This window comes from Pteropus medius, unplaced genomic scaffold, assembly GCF_902729225.1.
Source record: "Pteropus medius unplaced genomic scaffold, Ma_sr-lr_union100, whole genome shotgun sequence".
In the NCBI taxonomy this organism is placed as follows: Eukaryota; Metazoa; Chordata; class Mammalia; order Chiroptera; family Pteropodidae; genus Pteropus; species Pteropus medius.
Window position 1 is genome coordinate 13,421,173 of NW_024340696.1, and position 24,136 is coordinate 13,445,308.

The 24,136-nt window shown below is 33.3% G+C and overlaps 1 pseudogene; it reads left to right on the forward strand.

Annotated features, from left to right (window-relative positions):
* The first annotated feature begins 21,877 nt into the window (after nt 1-21,877).
* On the forward strand, nt 21,878-21,996 carry LOC120609650 (uncharacterized; annotated as a pseudogene).
* Nucleotides 21,997-24,136: the final 2,140 nt, after the last annotated feature.

Consider the following 24,136-nt stretch of genomic DNA (forward strand, 5'->3'; position numbering starts at 1 on the left):
GAGAGAGAACTCTAAGAGAACTCTTAAAGAGGGAAAAAGGAGATACTACACAGGGGACATAGGATTCGAGTTGGGTTTTGAGAAATGGGCAGAAAGGGTAAGGAGGATGTTCTTGGTGAGAAGAAAATATATAAAAACTCCAGACAAAACAGAATTCTGGCATTGATAGCAAATTAAGATGATTGGTCTGATTAGTATTAATGCAAATATATGCAGAAGGTGTGAGAAATGCAAATGTATTGATAGGCAACATTGTTTCAGGGAGATTTCACTGCAGTGGTTTGCAAGCTGAACTGAAGAAACAAAATATGTAGAAAAGCAATAGGAAATTCATGATAATTATTCTGCAATCTAAACTCTGAGTCCATAGTCATATCTGTATGAATCATGGCACCTGTTCCCACCAAGTGCACATGGGATCTCAAACTCCTTTGCAGATGACATCCCAAGCATCGCTGCCAATCAGTCAGAGTTGGAAGTTGAAACAGAAACTAAAAGTACATTGGACACAATCAGAAAATCTGAATTCATATCTTAACTCCACCACTATTTGTGTCATCTTTGGCAAATCACAATCTATGTGAACTTCATTGGTAACTTGAGAGTAGTGATTTGTTAGGATAGTTCAAAAACTTGTTCTTAGCGTCAAGTAAACTAGTGCATCTCATGAGAGGAATTCCTGATAAGTAAGAGGTCCCAGCTCCAACTTTTATTCTCTGTAAAGTTTCAAGGAATTATGGAGAGAAGCTGTGAAATACCCAGAATGACAACAGGGCCACAGTCAGTAAATGGAAGATAAAGCATTAAAAGAAAAAAAAAAAAAGGTATACTTCATGTGAAGTGGTTGTACATGCTAGATATAACACATAAATGGACCCAAACTTTAGCCAAACATTATTAAGGAGGCTTTCTTAAAGTATTTTGGTGACTGGACATTATTCTATTACTTTTTTTAAAATTGTCTTTTTAACTAACTACTGCCTTACATGAGTTCAGATTTATGTCAGCTTATCCATTCAAGTACATAATCACATTTTCCTTTCTGCTGTGAGGGTGAATCTGGTTGAGTGTTAGCCCAGAGGGATTGTTCACGTGTCCATTCAATGTCAACTTTGGTCTTAACTGAAGATGAGGGAAATCAGAGTGATGGGTTTGTCAAGTTCATTGAGCAAAATGAGTTGTTGTTTCAGTAGAATAAAGTCTATTAATTTTGACCTCTATTTGCTAATTTATTTACCCAACACTATTAATCTGCAGCTCTGTTTAGTCTGTTCTCCAGAGAACTATGCCTAGATTTACAAAATTGAGATCCACAAGAAATGAGACAGGGAGAGCACTTAATGTGTTTGGAGAGTCTCTCTGGAGACATATCTTCGACCAAATGTTGATTCCAGTTGTTCTTAGTCTTATTCCAGGGTTAAAATCTGTCTTCACCTTTTTGGATACCTGGAGGTATGCATCTTAAGCCTGATCAAATGATGGTTGCAAATTAAGATTTTTATCTGGAGATTTTTTAGATGCCTAAACATAATATTTTCTAACTCACGAAAAGGAGCTTTTGATTCACATTTAGAGAATTAGATATTTTGTTGGGATGTTTCCTTTTTCTCTCTCTCCCTCCCTCATTCCGTCCCTCCTATCCTCCCTTCCTTCCTTCTAAAAGTAACACAAATTTGTTGACTCTGTAGAGTTGTGTAGATAGGAACATAGATTCTGAAATTGGACTGTTTGTGTTTTATTTACAGGTCTACGCATTTTAGTTTAGCTATATGATTTTGGATCATTGAATAATTTCTCCGTGCCTTAGTTTTCCAGCTGTAAAATGATTATATTAATAGTAATTATTTTCCAGTTGTGGTTTGGATTCAGTTCATGTTAGTAGTGAGACACAGTGCCTGGCACATACACAAAGAGCTTGTTTATAGCAAGAGCAGTAGAAATAATGGTGGTGACGGTGACAGTGGTGTTGGCGGCAATGTTACTGTGTAAGACTCTGTGTGATACCTACAAGGATAACTTTATCTTTCATCGAGGAATGCTATTCCTATGATGACAACCATATTACTATCTGTAATTTGCCCCTGTGAGTTTATAATCCTGTGTGTGTGTGTGTGTGTGTGCGCGCGCGCGCGTGTGCGTGCACATGTGTAGATGAGAGAGGATAAACAGGAAAGAAAGACAGAGAGAAAGAGGGAGAGGGAGAGAAGTGCCACCAGTGTTAAATGAGGGCAGTGACACATTTCTTACTCATCTTTATATCTCCCAGCACCAGAATAGTGTCCAGAACAGAGCAGGTGTTTTGTAAATAATTGTCAAATGAACAAATGACTATTATTTCCTTTGTGTGCACGTGTGTGTGTATGCATTTAATTCCTCATGCCATTGTTTTGTATTCCTAGGAATTGAAGAAGTATAAAATTAAAATTTTTGTATCTCATCACCGACTATGTCATTACTTCTTATTTATCTCATAGATAGTAATGAGAATATAGATGATGGAAAATATAAATATTCTACCCTTGAATAAGGATTTCTCCTGTTTAATTAGATATTTTGAAGCATTTCTAAGAATGACTTTTATTTCCTAATTCCTATATATTATAGTAGCTAGAGTAACACACCTGTGTTTAAGATCAAGCGTTTACTTCATAAACTCATGTTAAACTTGGACTCCAGCTTGTTTACATTTCTTGTCTCATTTGAGTGTGTTACTGAATCATGACATCTCACTCCCCAACTTATGTTAATACTTTTTTGTCCTCCAGTTCTTCACTGTCAAGCTATAGACAATTACTGACCATATAAGAAAAGAAGAAAAGCAGTGATCACCAAGAAAACTCTCGTGTTTCTCTCAAGTCTCAGGATAATTGGCACGCTCGCTTCTTGCAGTCTCTAGACAGAGACCATTTTTTTTTTTGGTCTGTCTGGGATATCTGACCTGGATGTGTTGGCTTTCTATCACAGGAGGGACAGGATTAAAGAATGCTCTGCTCATGGATAAGTTTCATACGTAAAGGGTAAACAGCACGTTCGTTTGTCAGTAGGGGATGAGCCTAATTATGCTCACAACAGTGTCACTCAAGGGGCCACTCCTGCAACAGTCTGGCTCTCTGCTTTCTTTCCTAGAGTTCTCTACCACAGAGATGAAACTTTCTCATCTCTAGTGCTTGAGCTCATGCTGACTTGACTCATTAACTGATTCCAGCTGTTCTTCCATAGCAACAGACAATTTCACATCTGCAAGGCCATTTGGATCTCAGATGTGAGTGGCAAAGATCACTCCTTGACTATGTTTTGAAATTTCAGGTTGTAGTTACAATCAGAGTCAATTTAAAACAAAAAGTTTTGATTACTTTATATTCTGCCTTCATGTTGACTTTCAACAAGTATATTTTTTAAAATAAGTAGAGATTGCACACATTTATAAAGAAATAAATCAGGGCTTAAAACTAAAAATAAACTAACATCTATGATTAACTGTAAATGAGAAAAAAAAAAACAATGTTGAATTTCCACTAATGAGCTGCATGACCCTAACAAGTCAACTAACGTCTTGGGATTTTTTTTCCATTTATAAAACAAGGTAGAATTAGATGATTTCTAATTATACTTTGCTTTTTAACTTTATCATATGATAATTTATGTTAAAGAGGGAATAGAAATACCAATATATCACAATTATATGAGAAATGGGGTTTTTCTTAGAAAACACAGAGCATATCATAAATAAAAAGACAATCTTGCAGATGCTAGAAAAACATGTGCTTTGTACAAAGAGTGAAAAACAACAGTTATCAATCAGTAAATGGGTAGTGAAGCCTGAGAGTAATAGCAACAAAATATGATATCTGAAATCTATTATTTTAGAAAATAAAAAGGAACCACAAAACTAGTGAGGCAAGGAAAAAGGATATGGATGGATTTAACAGAGCACAATTCTTCTCAGTTCTTATTGATCTCTTAATGAATGATACCATCACTCTATTTTTAAAGAGGAAACCAGAAGAACAACACACATATACTTTCATCAGTGGCAAATATTTTCTCTCAAGCCAACAGCCTTCTCTTTGGACCATTTCCTTCATCAACTTATTATCTACTTGAAAGAAAACTTTCAAGATCTTCTGTTAAAAGGATTGTTTTAGAGATAACAGATATTCCTGAGGAAAAAATAATACTCTGATCTATTTGATTTCTTCAGACATAACTAATTCAGGCACTTTTCATTCATTTGGATTCTCCTTCCTTCCCTCCCTCCTGCCCTCTTTTCCCTCTCTTTCACCCTCCCTCCCTTCCTTCTTTCCTTTCTTGAAATCTTTTTACACTGTGTGAATTTACAAAGGACTTGATGTGGTTTCAAAATTGAGTCATTGCAATAGTGTCCCAACTGGTTGTCACCTAGCAGTATCACATCAATTGAAATTATTGTCTTCGTAATTGCACATATGAGACCATTTAATTTTTTTTTCTAAAATTCTTTGATGGTTTTACCTGAACTCACATCTTCCACAAATTTACCTAATATTCCAGCCTGGAATTGAAGGCTTTACTCATGCTGGCTTTGATTTCTTCACACACACACACACACACACACACACACACACTTTTTACTGTAAGTAGGATGAGCATTCATTACACAATATGCTGGAACCAAATATTTGAATCACTCTCATCAAACGTGTCTGAAAATTTCTAGTTGATTCACCTTAGTTCACATTATTCATTATACTCATATTCCTCAGCTTTCTTCTCTTCAATAATACAACTTTTCTTTTTTTTTTAACCTAGGAAATAAGATATATTCAAATCACATAAAATCCCAGTGAAGGCCTGATTATCAGGTACACAGGAGAGCATCTTTTCTCTCATTTGACCCTTATAATTTACATCTTTCTATTTTTGTGTTATGTATGCTGAAGTGTACTGTAAATTTTAGCAACCAGTTCTTCATGGTGAGGTGGGGGGCGGATTATAGAGGAGAGACTTATTTTCAAAGCTTATATATTGTTACGGTGTAAATATTCTGACTATGGCTCATTTCAAGCTACCTTGTGACTTCACTGAATAGAGAGTTGATAAAACATGTACAATGTTTGTCAACTCTCGTTCACCAGAACCAACTGACTGCAGCCAGCAAGGCTTCTTCAAGCTGATCATCATAAGAACTTTGAGACTAGATAATGTTTTAAAATCTTTGAATTTTCCATATCTCCATAATAATACTCTGACTGTATTTGCCATCTATAGCGCATATACATTATTAGAAGTTTCTGTAATGTCTTTTTCTAACTCCCTGGAATATTTGAGAATCAATATGATCAAGTGACCCACTCTTGAAGATCTGATCATTTGATTCTTCACAAAACATGGTCCTTTCCAGAGCAGTTTAAAATTCACATATATTAGCTCTTATAGTTATTTATCCACTCAACATCTGAATAAATAAATTATTATTCTGTTTTTACAGATGAGGAAACTGTTGGTCAAATGAGAAAAGCAATTGCCTCTCATATGAGATAGTAAGTTGCCGTGTTACATAAATTCAACTGGCAAAACCAATGCTAGTATTGACTGAACATTCAAAAGTGAGCAGTTTGTTTTTGACTCATTTTCCAAAATCTCTGTCTTCAACTAATCAGAAATACTTCTCCCTGGATCATTCCACCCACCTTTACTCATACCGCTGCATCTCATTATAGTTATGAATTGCCTAACTTTGTCCAACTCTTCCCTTCCACATTCTCACCTGGTTAGCTATTGTGGATGCAAATTTATCTCACTTGCAATCTGTACCAAAGACATTTGCAGTTTTAATAAAAGACTAATGAAGGTAAGGAGGGGGACAGAAAAGAAAAGTCTAGAAAGTCAGTGATTATATTTCTAGTAGGATAAGATGGCTTAATTTATTTATTCAGAGGATCTTTCCATTTAATACCAATAAGTGTACAGGGGAGGAACAAACATGTCTACCCTACTCCATTACTGCCTTACTTTTCTCCTTGTATCAATATGGCCAAGAAACAAAAATTTAGGATAAATTTTCACATAGTGTCTTAGGTTCACTACAGTACACAGGTAAGCCTCAGGCCTGTGGGTTCAGTATTCTCATCAGTCATCTGAAGGGCCTGTCAGTACAATGCCAAACAGCTGCATTCTTAGAAAGGACAAGGCCACTGACATCTAGACATATAAGCGGACTAGAATTCAGATTGATAACAGAAGTTGGAGTCACTGTTTGGACCACAACATGGAGACTACATACAAAGATGGTAAAGGAGTGGCATAGATGGGGTCTAGTCACTAATTGTGGAGCCTTGATAAAAACCCTGGTCTGTCTCCCTGGCATTTAATGTGTGGGACAAATAAACCTTAATCTTGCTTAAAAAAAAAAAAAAGATAGTTCAAATATGTTTTTAAGTACCATATGACTATTTCTGGGCAGATATTGGGGAAATGATATGGCAGATATCTGAAACTGACCTCTAGTTTATATAAGAAAGATATAGTCCTAATTCTACAATCTTCATTCAACATACAAAAAAGTGTTACTGAGAACTAATTTTTAGTATAGACATACGTTGGCTACTAATTTAAATTACAACCATCTGCCTCTCCATCCCCCACCAAAAGAAAAAAAAAAAAGAGATAAAAGAAATGGGTGATGTGTGTTCTTCATAGGTTAACAATAAATTCAGATTTAGATTATTGTTAGGAAGGGTGTGTCATGAAGAATTTATTCTTCCCAAAAAGAGAGTTCTAGCCTTTATCACTGGCTCCTGGGGCATTACTTCTAAACCTTTAGAATTTCCTGAGTTTTAGGAGTATCTTTGTTATCAGCTAGCATACCTGATAGCTTATGCTAATGAGACATCTCTTCATAGGCCTTTAAGCCACATAACATCAGCCAGACTTCTGTAGAAAGAAGTGCTAGAGACTAAGTTCAAACACAAGGAAATCAATCAGTTAATCAACCAACCCATCAGTCACACCTAGGTAATGAAGCCCCAATAAAAACTATAGACACTGAGGCTTAGGGTTAGCTTCACAGGTTGGCAGTGCTCCTTTAGAATTGTCACACATAAATGTCCAGATGTAACATGTCCTGAGGACAATGGAAGTTTCTCATTACAGCCTTCCCAGACTCTGTCTTACGTGTCTTCTGCCTTGGGTGATTTTAACGTAGCCTATTCTTGTAATAAACTTTGAAAGTAAACTTTCAATGAGTGTTTCTAACCAATTATCAAACTTGAAAGTCATATTTGAAGTTCCTCATACAAGCAGTTGGTGGCTGAAGAATTGGACAGATTCAGAAGTCTGGAGGTCAGTACCCTCAAACTTCCTAGTCTGACCAGCTTCAAGTAAATAGCCTAATAAAAATGGGTGTGAAAAACTACAAATTCAGTTTATTTCCTATGAAGAAAATTTATTTTTTAATTCTTAAAAATGCTAATATCAGAATTCAGAATGCTCTACATATTTGTCTTCAAACCCTAAATTCATATCCTTGGCTGCGATTTCTCAGTTTCAATAAGAAAACATTTGTATTAGAAATCACATAAGATATTTTTAGAAAACAAGCCTTTATAAAATAGACCTTACATTTGTTTATCTCTCTTTGAGAACTTTTAAATTTATATATTTGCCAAAGTATACTCTTAGATAACAGAAATTAAGGGAATAGACACTATCAAGTAATAAAATATTACACAATGATTGACTTGTAATATAGTACTGATGAAGAGATAAAGCAAAAGGAGAGAAGAGGGATAAATGAGACAGGTCATCCCACATTCAAATTGTGAATGGTAGGAAAATTTTTTTCTTTATGTAGTGAAGGGTCTAGATCTTGAAGACACCCTGCATGTCTTCACACCCTTCCATAAATTTTTCAAAATAGACATGAGTCTATTTGCATGAAACTTCAAAGTTTTTCAAGTTAAAATAATTTTGCATGAACTTGAATTTAGGTATTACTATAAGATCTCTAAGCACATTAATAAATGTGCCAGTATGACTGAAAGTGAGATGATCGAATCACTTACCTTTGTCACTTCCAGTCTCTTCTGTGGAAGAAGTAAAAAATAACTGACTAGATCACAAATAAGAGGAGAAGTTATATTCAGTTAGGTAAGACAACATTCAGTAATCCAGTATTCTTTCCAATAGCGGCATTAAGAACATTTTAGGAGAGAGAGAGCTAGGCACATTTCTAGAAGCTAACATCAAAACTTCTTGGAAACTTTAAAATTTTTATATTCTCTGTAGTAATCACTATGAATACATGAACTTAGAAAAAATAAAATTTACTGCTACATATTGTGTTTGCATGTCATTTTGTATATTCAACTGCACATTTAATAATATATATTAACCATCTGCTAAGCAACCTATTTAAAGCATTAGTATAAGTAATATCTAGTGATGTTTGTTGGTAACCTAATATGTGCGGGCCTTTCTATCATGGTGGATCTCATAAACATTGTCCTGCGAGTGTAATTGTTGACTTTCTAATAAAACAAAGTTTCTATTGCATGGAAACCATTCCGTACCTTTGGTCTTTACACTGCCTATCTATGGATGTTCTCTAGTATACATTTATTTGTTTTTGATGTGCATAACCAGCCGAGCTGTGGTAATCAAAAGTGTAGAATAGTGGATTTGCCTCCCCTATCTGATTAGGGATTTTCATAAGAAAAAGAAGCGTGATGAATCCACAAATGCTGAATTTTCTACGGGAAGACAGATTTTTTTATGCTCTCTCTAAGTAACAAGTTTGTCACATTTGATATTTACAATCTTTAATAAATGTTTCCTCTGTAAAGTTAGAAAAAGCATATTTTATCAGAGAGGAGCATAGACATCGTGGCAGTTTTTTTTTTGAAGAATTGGTAATGGAAGTGTTGAACTACTTTACGACATTTTTTTGTCCACTTCTTATGAACAAACTATTACTAAACACTGGAGCACTTTTCCAAAGAAGAGGCCAGCTATGTTTTTCTTTTTTTATTCAGACAAGAAAAAATGAGACCTTTTCCTAGATTCCTCGGATTGTAAAACTGGGCAATATATATAGGAGTAAATAGATTTTAATCCATTAACTAGACACCCAGGCTCAAACATAAATCCCCGTGTGCTCTAAAACAATCAGAAAAGGCAGAACTAAGGAAACTTTCCACATCTGTAATTTTCTTCAGAGAATACTAATTATGTACAAAAGAAAAAAGCTGAAATAGCCAACTGTATGAAAAAATGAAGAGTAAAGGTGTGAGATATATAATACATTTTGGATTACTTTTGAGACCCCTTGAGGATATTTAAAGAACACAACTACTATATATTTATCATTAGAAACACAATAGAAAATAGATCTAATTGGACTCAAGCAGCTCTTTTAATTTTTCATGCTTCATTTAATGAAAAGAACTAGCCTCTAATGAGAAAAACTCCACTCAAAAAAAGTGCACTGAAAATAAATGGTAATAATGTATGTCACTGAAACCAGCAAGCACATGTGCACACTTGTGCACGCGCACACACACACACACACACTCGATGGTATAATAAGGAAAGTATTAATGAGCTATACATAACTTCTTTATACTTAAAAAAGAGTAAGAGTATTTTCTATTTTCTTTTTTTAGTGAACCGTCTCACCAATTATAGGTCAAAAGAATGCTTTACATCAAAAATTGATTGTTGTATCTTCTCTTAAAAATGAAATATTAACTAAAACCATAATCCACGGTAAGATTCTCAATATAGCCATACTTTTGTTCTGAGCAGTGACAGTAGGGCTGATAATGTATTTGATTAATGTTACCCTTTAGTAAATGTAACAAATAACACTTAAGTAGCCCTGAGTTCTGGCATGGGAGAGAAAAAAATTGTATTTGTCATTTTAGTAAGTTTCAATTAGAATCAAATTCCTAATGAATATTTTCCCATCCAAATAATGATTTCTTGATTTCAGAAATCTTTTAACTAATTTCGTTTAATACATCTTAGAGATTAACAATATGAAAAAAAAATGATTCACCATTTGTAGTTATCAGTAACCCATAGAGTGCATACTCAATTTCAGTATAACAACTAACATTTGCATAATACTTGACAAGCTAACAAGTCACAAATACATTTTATCTCACTTACTTCTCATAACATTCTGAGAGAGTATTTTTTCCTTTATTTGTTTGCAGATGGGAAAACAGACAATCTAAAAGATTAAATAACTGTCTTGTGAGGATGTCAAAACCAGACCTGTGGCTATGTTTTTCCACTGTAACATGCTGTTATCTATCTGTTATAGAAGATTAAGCTCAAGTTAGGACTTTTGATAATTAATTCGTTGACCGGGTTTACCAATTGGTTCATATTATTGTGAATTTTCTCTGCAAGCTCAGCCTTTCCAACTATTCTGTGAGCCTTCTAATAACTCTTTAATGCACCCCTTTCTGACATTGTAGATAGAGTGGGTTCTACATTTTTGAATCTAAATGATCAACACATGTAGCTTTTAGGACTATTATGAGGTGTCAAAGACTGGCACAATATAAAGCACTTAAACCAATTGCTGCACATGATGAAGGCTCTGAAAATTATAGCTATTAATATTCAAATTTGAACTCTTGCTACTGTGATATAATAAACATCTGGCAATTCTAAATTGTTCTAGCCATGCTTGAAGAATTCTTCTAACATATGTTTTTCTCAGATATTATACTGAATCCATTTTATTGACCTAGAGCTGAATATACCTGTTTTTTAAAAGCAAATTTTGTAATAGTCAAGTGATAAGTTTTTTGTATTCATTTTATCCTAAATTTTGTTTAATTTTATGAAATTATTCATGTTACAAACCTCAAATCTGTATGAAAATCATTTTTGTCCTTTAAGCTGATAAATTATATTTAATACTTTTAAAATCAACTGTATCATTATGAAATGATTTTGATTTATTATGACATTAATATTTTTCCTGGGGTTCCCAAGTGCAACTTATAATAAGCCTTCAAAAAATATCGATGATATTGACATGTAAACAAACTCTTAAATTATGTGATCCAAGTGATTTTCAACTATAGATGCCCAAAGGCCATCATATATTTAGTTAATTTTAGGACACAGTTCTAAGTAAAAGGCAACTGAGAATATCCACTTCTGAAAAATTTCTCTAGAGAGTACCAAAATTTCTTTCAGACACAGACTACTAGATAAGAAAGAAAAAAAAGTCATATACAGAATCAAAAGTGGTCAATTTGCATTCAAACATCTCAGAGAAGAAAAGTTGCATTAACAAAAAAGTCTCTTTTCAACTCTCAGGTGTTAACCATTATTAGATTGTGTAAGTGGAGAGAAACTGTGTGTGGAGAACGGAGATCCAGAAAAAGCCTCTAATGAGCTCTACAGAGAATGTTTATGTAATTCAGCCTCTGCAGATAAAGATGGGTTGTTCCAAGGGGGAAGATTTTTTTTATTTTTTTATTTTTTGTTTTTTGCTTAGGTTTAGGTTTGTGATCCCACGAAAACACTTATAATAGATACTGCTTTGGCCCATTGATGTACCTCTTAGGCCATATGGATTGGAGCCTTCTGGGAGAAAATGCTAAATAATCATGTAGAATTTTTTCTTAGGTTCTTCCTCAGACTTTCAACCAGGAAGTTGACTAGGAAGGGAAACATACAGAGTTTCTGAGTGCTAGTGTGTAAAGACAAAATAAGGAACCATTCGTGGTAGGTAAAATGGCAAAGTAAATATTAAACAAATGTTTCTTCAGCGTAAACTCTGTGCTAAGCTATACGCCAGGCAGTAAGAGTTGTGGTGGGGAGGAGAAATCAAATAAAAGCTTAACATTTTTTTGTTACCTTCAGGAAGCTTATTGAAATTGCTCAAAAACTTTAAAATTCTTCCCTCTCTTCTCCCTAATAATACTAATGCTAACAAACAGAGTAGCTTTATTGGTACAATGCTTTAATTATATTTCATTTAGTCTCTGCCCATCACTTTTCTGGGGCATTGCTCTTCCCATGTTCCATGGTGCCTACAGGAACATGTATTGTGCCACATGAACTCATTCTGCTAGTTACAGTTCATTCTACCCACAGTGGACACCTGACACAAGGACAGAAGATTTATAAGGCAGCCAAGTTACTTCTATGTTGTTCCTGAAAAAAGATTTTCTTCGGCCAATGATATTTTCACTTTAGTGAATATGAATTGGAAAACAAATTAGTGAGGAGAAACTGAAGCTAAAAGGTCTTGGAACTAAGGAGCAGTAAGGACATAATGACTGCAAAAAGCGAAGTTATGAGAAAGAAATAGTAAAACTGACTGGAAGAGAGAAGAAACATTCATAGAAAACTAGAGATGACATTAGAGAAAGACTGTGCAGATAAGACAAAATGGAAAGAATGTTTATTATTTATATCTAACTTAATTCCCAGTGACTCTTCAGGTCCTTCGGTGTGAATCCCTATAATAGTTTTTCCTCTACCCATTTCTTAAAGTAGCTTGGAAAAGATCCCTGTTTCTTTTAACATGAAGAGCATACTTAAGTTCTTTGAATTTGCTAGATTATTTCTCATGTATAGAAAATCATCATATTCATATTTATCAGAAACTAGAGGCAAGTAGAGGCTAGCTGAAACTACCAAACGTAGAGGCAAGTAGAGGCTAGCTGAAACTACCAAACGGCAAGGATTAAAAGATATGTCTCTTGATTTACTCTCAGTTCTTTTTTAGAGATGGGTATTTAATTGAAATATGCTTATGATCATTAAATGTTTGAGATGAGCTCTCTCTCTTTCCATTATATATATTAAAAACTATATTTAATATAGTTATTTTTGTTATAGTTATTTAGTTAACATCACATTAATTGATTACATAGCTATAGAATCATCTGTTCTTTAAGATTATATATGGCTTTATTCTAAATGAATAATAATGCTACATTAATAATGTATGTGCTATTTTCGAACTAAACAATAATCCACATGCACTGAGATACAATCTATTCTTTGAAGACTGTCTTTATTTGACATGGAAGTAACTATTTGCAAACACACAAAGATAAAAGATATTACCTTCATTTATGTAATAATCTATTTAATTGTTTGAATGAACTACAGTTTGTTTGAACACAGTGTTAGTGTTAAGCAATAGAGAGTCTTTGGGGACTTGAAAACTCTTTTGAGTCCTTAGTATTTATTTACTAAATTCATAGATTAATTAAATCTCTTGGCTAGAGTTATGAGTCCAATTCAATGTGGTATTTGTTAGTGGTAATGTCAGTAGTCTAATAGCTCCCTGATGGTATACAGAGCTTTTTAGCATGCAAAGGCACTACCAGTATCTTTCAAATATGACCCTGACAGCCTTTGTCACTCTGGGACTCCTTTCATTCATTCATAGAATGAAACAGTCAAATTCGACATCATAACAAATCATGTGTCTGTCGCCTATTTATATCTAGTTTGGAATCCCTTTTGTCAGGAAGTTTATAGGATTTTTGTATTGTCATTACTGTCTTTAAATTCCACTAGAATGTGTGAATTTATTTTTAATTCGTGTTCTTAGAATATAGTGGTTCTATTTAATATGAATTTTTCAGTTCAGGTAAAGTTTCTTCTATAGTATCTTCTCCTATATATTAGGTAATGTATTCCTTAATTATATTTTTTGGTTTTATAATTCATATCATATAAATGGACAGATAGACCACTTAGATTTATCCTGAATGATATCTCTATTATAGGGAAAAACCTTAAAATTATCTTAAAATTATCTTCCAGACCATTAGCTTGGTATTAAACTCTCTATACACTGTATTTTTTTAATGTATTTTGTACTGCACTACAGAATTTTTAAGTTTAAAATTAGTTAATTTTCCAGAAATATTTCCTTAATTTTTGATTTTGCCTTTCACTTCATGGTCTTATTTTGTAGATAAAATAGACTCCTGAATATCTAGGAAAATAAATTATTAAAATTTTCAAAATTTTTTTTGTATCTGATTTTGTTTTTCTTTTTCCACTGTGGTGAGTTATTACTCTTTTTTATCTTGTCACTTTTCTTTCATGATGTAATCTTTCTTTAGATACCTTGCAACCCATGCTTCAGATCTGTGAATATAGGACTAAGTGTTTTAGTTTAGGATGCTAATGTGGGGATAATCTACACTTATGCAACCAAAAATGGTTATATATTGTTTTATTATTACTGGGAAGTTAAGTACTTTGAATAACTTTTCTTTCTTCACAATCTTTTACACAAAATACATCCCACAATGACATTAAATAACCTCCATTCCTTACTGGGATATCTCTCATTTATTCTACAGGTCTCTAACTAAATGTAATTTATTTGATGGAGATATTCTGAACCTTCATCTAAGATAAGTCCACCTGCTATGACTCCTGGGGCACCTTCCACCTTTCTCTTGACACTTCATAGTTTGTTTATTGTGTGCATGTCTTCTAAAGTGGGCCAGTAATGAGCACTGCACCAGTCTTATTAATTTTCACATCCTCTTTCTATTATTGTGCTTGCCATATTCTATCACACATAAATATAAGCCGAGTAACTGAATAATACAAGGAATTATAAAGTCTATATTCATGAAATACAGGTTATTGCTATTATGTATTGCCATCAAATTTCACCTATAAGACTTACATATATACAATGCTTTATATTTTTTAGAACATAAGCTCCATGAAACTAGGGACTTTTGTCTATTGCTTACTCTCATATGTCCAGCAGTACTAAGAGCGTCTAGAACATGTTAGACACTCAGTATACTTGTTGAGAGAGCATGTGATTCATCTAACAACATTTTCTTTCTCATTATGAATTTTATTTTGTACTCATTTTTAATGTGGTCCAAATACAGATGGGTGTTAGTGGGCTGGTGCCTCTCTTTATCTACCACATAAATGTCTTCACCTTCAAAAACAAAACAAAACAAAACAGAAGGCTTTCCCTGTGACTACTAAGGAAGTGATTCCTGAGCTGATTCTGATATCAGAAAAGGTAGAATTATTTTAAATGGTAGCAAGATACCCTATACTTAAATATTATCTAGAAAATATCATAATGTTAGCCTATTTCATAAATAAAAGTAGGTAATACAGAGGGAGGGAAGCACATATATTTTTATCCTTAAGTTTCATTCAAAGTTCTAGTTTTTATGATCTTACATGAAGGTATTAGTCTCAAAATATTTTCCTAAAAATATTTTTTATTATGATTTCATTAGGAGAGAGAAGAAAAATATATTGAAGGCAATCATAGGTAAAATGAAAATTTACAGTATAATGTAAGGAACATAATTTTCCCTTAAATTCAAATTGATGATCACATGAACTGCTTTAGTGTGCGATAATCTTAGAGAAAACTTGAGAAGGTTTTAATGTTCATCCCTTTCTAGTCTTTGTTTCTCTTAAAACTAGACAATGACAAAAATCATTAACATTTCATCAGCTGCAAGTAACTAGACTCCACTCATCAGAGTTCACTCATTTTCCAAAAAGACTTCCTTTCCCTAGGCATCCAGCGTTTCTAATAAGAACTGTGGGCATCTTAGTATAATTTATTTTAATGAGCATTCAATACAATGTTAGGCAAATAAGCTATGAAGGGTAGAAACCCTTCTTTTTATGCTGAAAAATGTTCTGTATTGTGCATGTTACAGTCAATTTAAGAGAGCCTAAAAAGGATTTTATATTCAATCTGAAGCCCATGCATTCCAAAGTTCACACAGCTCTGTGCTATGCTCCCTAAATTTACAGTTAGCTATTTGACTTGGATTTAAAGTTTCAACAGAACAGAATGTGGGGAGAATTCCCTGACGATAAAGTTATTGCAACATAAACTTCACCTGGAAGGCCTTTTTGTATTGAGTTTCCACTGCTGAGTTTTGCCACCACCACTCCTACTCAGAGAGGCTGACAAGCAAATACAGAAAAGAAAAAGACTGAATAGCTCTATTTGTCTTATGCTACCAGCATATATGTTGCAATGCAATGATAAATGGGCACCAATAAATCTGTTATGGACAAAGAGCTCTGGCATGTGAGTGTATTTTTGGCACTTCGAATAATTAAGGGAAGTGGGTAGAAACAAAGATATTGACAATAACAACAAAACAGACAAATGCACGTAGGCACGCACACACACACACATACATGCACATGCGCGCGCGCACACACACACACACACAACTCTGACCCAAGCCAGGAAATTGATAGCCACAACACTGTCCTTCCTGTAGGCATACAGGTCATCTCCACCAATCAGTCTTCTTGACAAATAAAGTGTTTCTTTTGTTGTTGAAAAAAAGCATTCAAAGTTAATGTTTAGGAAGGTGCTTTATAAACCTGTGCTCTTAAAGAAATCTTGGGTTAAAGGGACCATTAAGCTCTAAATAATATATACAGATCACTAATAATATTCTTACCGATGCCCACATGTAGCTTCCATGCTACAAGTTGAGAAGAGACTAAACAATAAAACTATTATATCCATGAGCAGATTTTGTTGGAGTTCTTTGATAACATTATAAAGGAAAGGTCATGTCACCATAAAACTTAATTCTGATTCAATCAGGAAGGCTCTATTTTTGCCAAAAGTAATAGGATGTATCATTTTCCTCGTTCTAGCAGTAAAGTTGAAAACATTGTTTATGGAAGCAAAAATGGATGCAGGACCTAGAAACGGGTTTCTAGAAAAGAAAATTAGATTCAAGAAAAGAGACCAAAAAGGTTTTCATAGATTAATTATTAATACACTGTTACAGAATGGATTGGAGACAAACATAGCTCTTGTGGAAATTAATCTATAACATGTCAGTACTTAAAGTGAATTTAAAACATGTTAAAATGTGAGATATTTATATCAGAAACTCATAACTCATTTTGTATAATGAGTCATAGTAAAAGATTTAAATTTCCCATTTCACAAGAAGGTGGGCACTTTTGTGTATAGTGTGTGGAAAATGGACATGTCTGCACTCCTCAGAACTCTAGAGTTTAAGAAGTCCTCTGACAATGCCAGACTGAATGAACAACAAAAATTCTGATGTCTGCAGATGCATCTGACTATTGGCAATAACAGTAGATCCAACGTCTTTATTTTGAATCTCACAAATGTCATAAAACTTCACTATAGAGTTGTGCTTGGAAGAGCCAGAATGACCCCTTTAGTATCCTTTTGTTTCAAGATTCAGAAATAAATCTATAATGCCTTATATTGTTCAGTCTTAATCAATATAAGATATCCAGGTATCTCGGAAAAATCTATCACTATACCAGTGCTTATCTTAGTATTACTCTGTACATTCTGTGCTCTCACTCTTTTTGTAATCTCTCCTGCTTCCATTATGCTGTGCCATTAGAAACTCAGAACTGTATGAGCAGATTTCCCTACAAAAACCATTGATGTGAACTTGCCCTTTCTCTTCAAGTGGAAAATAATACTTTATTTTTTTTTCTAAGAATACCGACTTCCTTGGAATATCATCCATTTTTCCTCCCACAACTCATGTAATTCAGACTTTAAGATGATTATCTCTTTGCTTGCTCTTTATTTCGCATTTCTGACTTTGCCCTTCAAACACCTTATAAGGAAGTTTTTCCAGATTGTTTTTCTTGAAAAAGCATACAGACCTGCTGGACAGAAGAAAAATTTCATACCAGCCAGGAAAGATTCACAGAAAAGTATCACAGGTCATTTTGAGAACAGTAGTTGAACTTGAGAAAGATTTCACCCAGTTCAATATCAAGCAAATGCAAATTGTGAATACTCAAAGTTAAACATCTAGGGCTTTCATCCAGGACAGCACGTCACATTGAGGAGTAATGGAAGGAAGTAGAATCAAAGTTGAGAGAAAAAGGAAGAGAGGGGGTCTGATGAAAGTGAGGGAAGGAAAGAGAACCAGGAAATTTCAGACAGCAAAACATTGTATTTTTAACACTATATGAACACCAAAAAATTAAAAAGCTTTGTGAAGTTAACTATGGTATTATTTTGCAGGACGACAGGTGACTTTCACTGGGATCAAACACCTCTAATTTGCCTAACAAAAGTTCTATTTCCTGACTTAAGGGTGTTTCATGAAAAGATAATTGTTGTCTCTACTTAACAGATACTTGGCTTAAAATGAGTTATTAAATGAGAGAGACGGGGAGAGAGGAAGAGAGGGAGACAGAGTATGATATATTAAAGTATTAATGACATTTTAAAAATAGTGCTATCTAAACTATAATGTTTCAAAATGCAACCTTGGATTGTAAAACTATAGAAAAGTAAAGATATCACTATAATAAAAATAAAGGTAATGGCTATTCTTGGGAGTGGGGAGATGAATGATATTTGAGAGGGGGCATGTCCAGAACTAACTCGTGAGGTGACTAACAAGGAAGGCCTGTCTGCTTTCAATTTTGAAGGTTACAATGATGTTTCTCTTAAAACTCGTTAAGTCGTATATATATCGTACGGAGATTTTTGTGTTATTCTAATAATTAAAACATTTAAAAACAGAAAGTATGTTTTCTATAACTATATGTCAATAATTTCAATAAGACATACAGATAAACATGAATAATATAGAAAAGAGATAGTGGTGGTTAATTTTATATGTCAACTTGACTAGGCTATGGGGTCTGTTGTTTGTTTATAAGTGGTCTACATACAAAGGTATATGTAGATATGATTAACATTTCAATAAGTAGACTTAGAATAAAGAGAAAACTCTCCAGAACTGGGTGGGTCTCATCCAATCAGTTGAAGGTCTAAAGAGAAAAGACTAAGGTTCCTCAAAGAGAAAAGAATTCTTTCTCTATACTGCATTTAGGTTCAAGAATAAATATCAATTCTTGTGAGAATTTCCAGTGTGCTGGTCTGCCCTGCATATTGGACTTGCCAGGCCCAAACTTGATTTATGACTATATATTGAACTTGATCATTTGGCTGATGTAGTATTTGTTAGGTTTCTCAAATGTAATTTTCTCCCCACCCCGTTACATACTGTACTCTTGGAAGGAAGTCATTATGTGCAACACACATTAGGGAGTAGCATTATCTTTTCAAGATAATTGATAGTCTTCATTCCTTGCGTAGATTCACGTTTTTATCTTGTATCATTTCCTTATAGATTGATGGCTTCTGTTAATATTTCTTGCAGTGATGACATGATTATGATGAATTATTTTAGCTTTTATATTTCTTTAGTAGTTTTTATTTTAACTTTATTTTTGAAAGATATCATTTGATATGAACTTTAGGTTAATTTTTCTTTTTCTTTCAGTACCTTAAAAATGTTAGTCTTCTAGCTTGCATTGCTTCTGATGAGAACTGAGCTGTCAAAATTATCTGTGTTCATTGTACATACTGCATGTTTTTTTCTCTCTCTTTTTAAGAAGTTCTCTTTATCACTAATATTTTAAAGCCATTGACTATAATGTGTTTTGATGTTGTTTCATGTATATTATACTGTTTTTTTTTTTTTGGTTTTTTTTTTACTATTTATGTGTATGGATTTAAAGTTTTAACTAAATTTGGATGCTTGTGTGCCATTATTTCTTCCTTTCCACTGAGGACTCCAATTACACGTAAATTAGGTCACATGGAATTTGCTACAGCTCATTCATACTTTTAAGACAATTTTTCTGTGTTTAATTTAGGTTACTATTGCTATGTCTTCAAGTTCTCTAATATTTTCTACTGCATTGTTTAATGTTAATGCCATCCATTGTATTTTTAATTATAATCATAATAATTTTTAATCTCTAGAAATTTGATTGGTATCTTCTTTATATTTTCTATGTCTAGACTTAACATGCTCACAACTACCATCTTGTACATATAAAAGATAGTTATAATAACTTTTAAAGTCTTCATCTACAAATTCTATCATCTGTGCTATTTCCAAGTCTGGTTCTATTGGCTGGATTTTCTCCTATATATGGATCCTATTTTCTTCCTTTTTGCGTATTTGGTAAGTTTATTTTCTTAAATTTATCAGGGTGACATTGGTTAATAAAATTATATAGGTTTTAAGTGTACAAGTTGATAATACAGCATCTGTATATTGCATTGTATGTTAATTACCCAAAGTCAAATCTCTTCTATTACCATATATTTGACTCCTTTTACCCTTTTCTACCACCCCCTACCCTCTTTCTTTCTGGTAACCACTTACATGTCGTCTGTGTCTATGAGCTTTTGTTTGCTTGTTTGTCTTGTTCATTTGTTACTTTCCATTTTATATTTCACATATGAATGAAATCTCATGGATCTCAACCTTTTCTGTCTGACTTATTCTGCTTAGCATTATATTCTCTAGATCCATCCATGTTGTCACAAATAGCAGAATGTCATCTTTTCTTATGGTTGAGTAATATTCCATTACACACACACACACACCACAGCTTCTTTATCCAATCAACTATTGAAGGGCACTTCGGTTGTTTTTATATCTTGGCCACCATGAATATTGCTGCATGAACATTGAAGTGCATATATCTTTATGGATAAATATTTTTAGATTGTTTGGATAGATACTCAGAAGAGTGATTGTTGGGTCATATGGTAGTTCTATTCTTAATTTTTTGAGGAACCTTCATACTGTTTTCCATAGTGTCTGCACCAATTTGCATTCCCACCAGCAGTGTATAAGGGTTCCTCCTTTCATATAACCTCTCCAACACTTGTTATACTTGTCCTGTTAAAAATAGCCATTCTAACAGGTGTGAGGTAGTATCTCATTATGGTTTTGATTTGTATTTCCCTAACAGCTAGTGAAGTTGAGCATCTTTTCATGTGTCTGTTAAATTTTGAGTGAATGTAAGACATGGTGATTTTATCTTCTTAGGTGTTGGACTTTTTTCTTATTATTATTCCTGTAAGTATTCTTGAGCTGTGGTCTGGCACACGGTTAAGTAGAAATAGTTTGATTCTTTCAAGCCTCATTTTTACACTTTCTTAGACAGTTCTGAATGACTTTTATAGTCTAATACTAATTTTTTTTTTGCTACTGAAGCTATAACTTTCTGACATTTTATTTGGTGCCCTAAGAATTACAAGGTTATCTGCTTTGTCTAGTGGAACAGGGACTATTTCTGGCCCTATATGAGCTCTGTAGGTGGTTTTCTTTCAGTGTCAGATAATCAGTACTCATCTGAGAAAGCAGAGAGATCACTCTGCAGATGTGTAGTGTTCACTCTTTCTGCCAATCTCTCCCTTTGTACTTTTCCCTGCAAACTGTACCTAGTAAATATGATGGTTATTCACACTCTCAGCTCCATCTTTCTAACTTTCGGAGATCACCAGGCTCTGCCTGGGTCTTTCCACTGCATACTATGACTTGGAAACTCTCTAGGCAGTAACCCAAAGTGATTGTTAAGACCTATCTCCTTTCTTTTCTTTCTCTGAGGCTTTACAGCTTTACTATACTATATTTACCTGGCATTCCTATTTGAACTTAAATGGAAGTCCTCAGATAAAAATTATTTTTTAAGGATAGTGAATGATAGTTCATAAAAACAATGGTCCAATTCAAAAGAAAAATAAATAACTTAAACATGTAACTATAATCTCTTCTCTCATTTACTTGAATTATGATACGAAACTATAAATTTAATTTTGTTTTATAGTTATATCTCTGTTCTTTAAAAAGGAGAGACTATTTGAAACTAATTTTCAGATTTCACTGTATTTCATATTTTTATCTAAAAAGCCCTCTAAGCAGATTATCAGCCTAATAGAAGTTTCATGCTTTTTATCTCGAGCTATCCATATTTAATCTATTTTTCTAATATCCAGGTGTAAACCAACCATAAAAAAATCTAAGAGCTGAAGTCAGAATATAAAAAAAAAAAGTTCTACAACCATGCTACCCTGAACAAGCCTGATCCCATCTGATCTCGGAAGCTAAGCAGGGTAGGGACTGGTTAGTACTTGGATGGGAGACCACCTAGGAAGATCAGGTGCTATAGGCATAAAAATAAAAAAATAAGAGAGTGTAAGCTGACAAGGTCCTTACAATTTGTGAGGTCAACTAAGGGTTGCCTTGCCTAAAAAAAAAAAGAAAAGAAAAAAAATATTTCCCTTTATAGAATCTGTTTCTAAAAAATATTCTTAGTAATTGATTTTTAAACTTTGGGTCTATATTACTAAAGAGATTGGTTGAAATATGAGGTGAGATGAGCTTTAAAAAAAAAAAAAGAAAGAAGACAGCAAAAGTAGCATTTCAAGAGTCATGACATTTAGAATCATTTCTATCATTCCAACATTATATAATAGTTGTATTATATTTCTGTTTACTAATACAAACATAATAAATTACAGTTGTTAGAATTTGCAGGATTTACACAATACAAAAGCCCAGAAAACTTAATGTCATATGTTAAATAATATAACATTTGACAAACTGGTATGTAAGTTAGGAAATCGAAGATTTTAATACTACAATTGATTTTTCTCTACATCCTTTAATAATACCATGGATTGCTTTCTCCTGATGGTTTATAATTTTTTTTTTCTGAAGATTAAATTAAGCATGCCTCCAATTCAAAAATGCAATTTTAGAAGCAAATATATAATTATAGTGTGCAAATCTTTAGTGTGTATTATATATAAGTAATCTAAACAACACACACAACTGTCTTCAAATATTTATTGTTAGAATTTTATTAAAGATTCTTTGCGCTAACAGGAGTTGTTCACACTTTTTTGTTGTTGTTGAGTATTGACAACCAAGGAAAAAATAAGGCAACTCATAAGAAGAGCTATCATTGAATTATACCAATCAATAACAATGGCTATCATTTTTAGCATTTACTATGACATGTCAAATATCACTCCATGAGGTAGTGCTATTATTTATCATCATTTACTAATGTAGAAACTAAGGCACTGAACAAATAAGTCACCTAATCTTAAGAGGCAGACCAGGATGAAAAACAAGTTTCTAGTTGGTGCCACCAGGGCTAGTTTTCTCTAAACAATTTTATTAATATATAATTCATATAGCAGGGCATGGAATTTTAAGACAAAAATTTGAGGCTTCAAAAGATTTTAATTTACAGTGGTTTCCAAGCTACCCAGCTCTGAGCCTGGAGAGACGTATATTTACTCTTTTGTTGAAATCTTGAAAGAAGCATTAATTTAGTTCAAGCTTTCAACTCTCTTATTTTGTAGATAAAGAAATCGAGCCCCAAAGAAGCGAAGAGATCTGCTTAAGAACATTTTAGTAGCAAATTAGTATTAGTGTATTAGTTGCAAATTAGCAATTACAACTGTAGGCTTCAAGTTCAACCTACACATGCAAATCTTTAACGTCTCTCTTCTTTTCTGGCCCTTGCCCATACTCACATAGTTTTTATGTTATTATAATTATAATTTACACACAACTTGGTGAATATTAATTCTTTAAAACAGTTTTTATTTTTTAAATTTCATTATGTTATTTTTATTCTTTTTTATGCTTTTCTCTTTTTTTTAATACCTAATACATTTGCTCTATTTGCCTGTTTGTGGAGAATTTTTATAAAGAGTCCCAAAACTCAGAGGTCCCTTTTGCTAACATTTGTTGAAATCTCTTTTTTAACATCATTTAAGATGTTATTTTTTTGTTTGTTTTAAATAGACTTTATTTTTCAGAGCAATCTCATGTTCACAACAAAATTGAGCAAGGAGTTCTTATATACTCCTTTTTTCTACACACGCACAGCCTTCTGCACAATCAAAATCTTGCTGCAGAGTGATACAGTTGTTACAGCTGCTGAACCTTCACTGACACGTCTTATCACTCAAAATCTGTAGTTTACATTAGGGTTCACTCTTGGTGTTGTACATTCTATGGGTTTGACAAATGTATAACGCTATGAATCCACCATTATAGTATCATACTGATTATTATACTAAAACTGTTCTTCACATGAAATAATTTCCCTGCCCTAAAAATCCTCTATGTTCAACCTATGTATCCCTCCCCTCCCCTCTACCGGGGCTATTCCTATGTCTCTAAAACAGTATATTTAAAATATTATATTTATAATTTTAGTGTTATAACTCTTAAACAACAATAACACAAACAAAATCAACATGAAACCCGCTCTAAAACAACCTCCATTATAT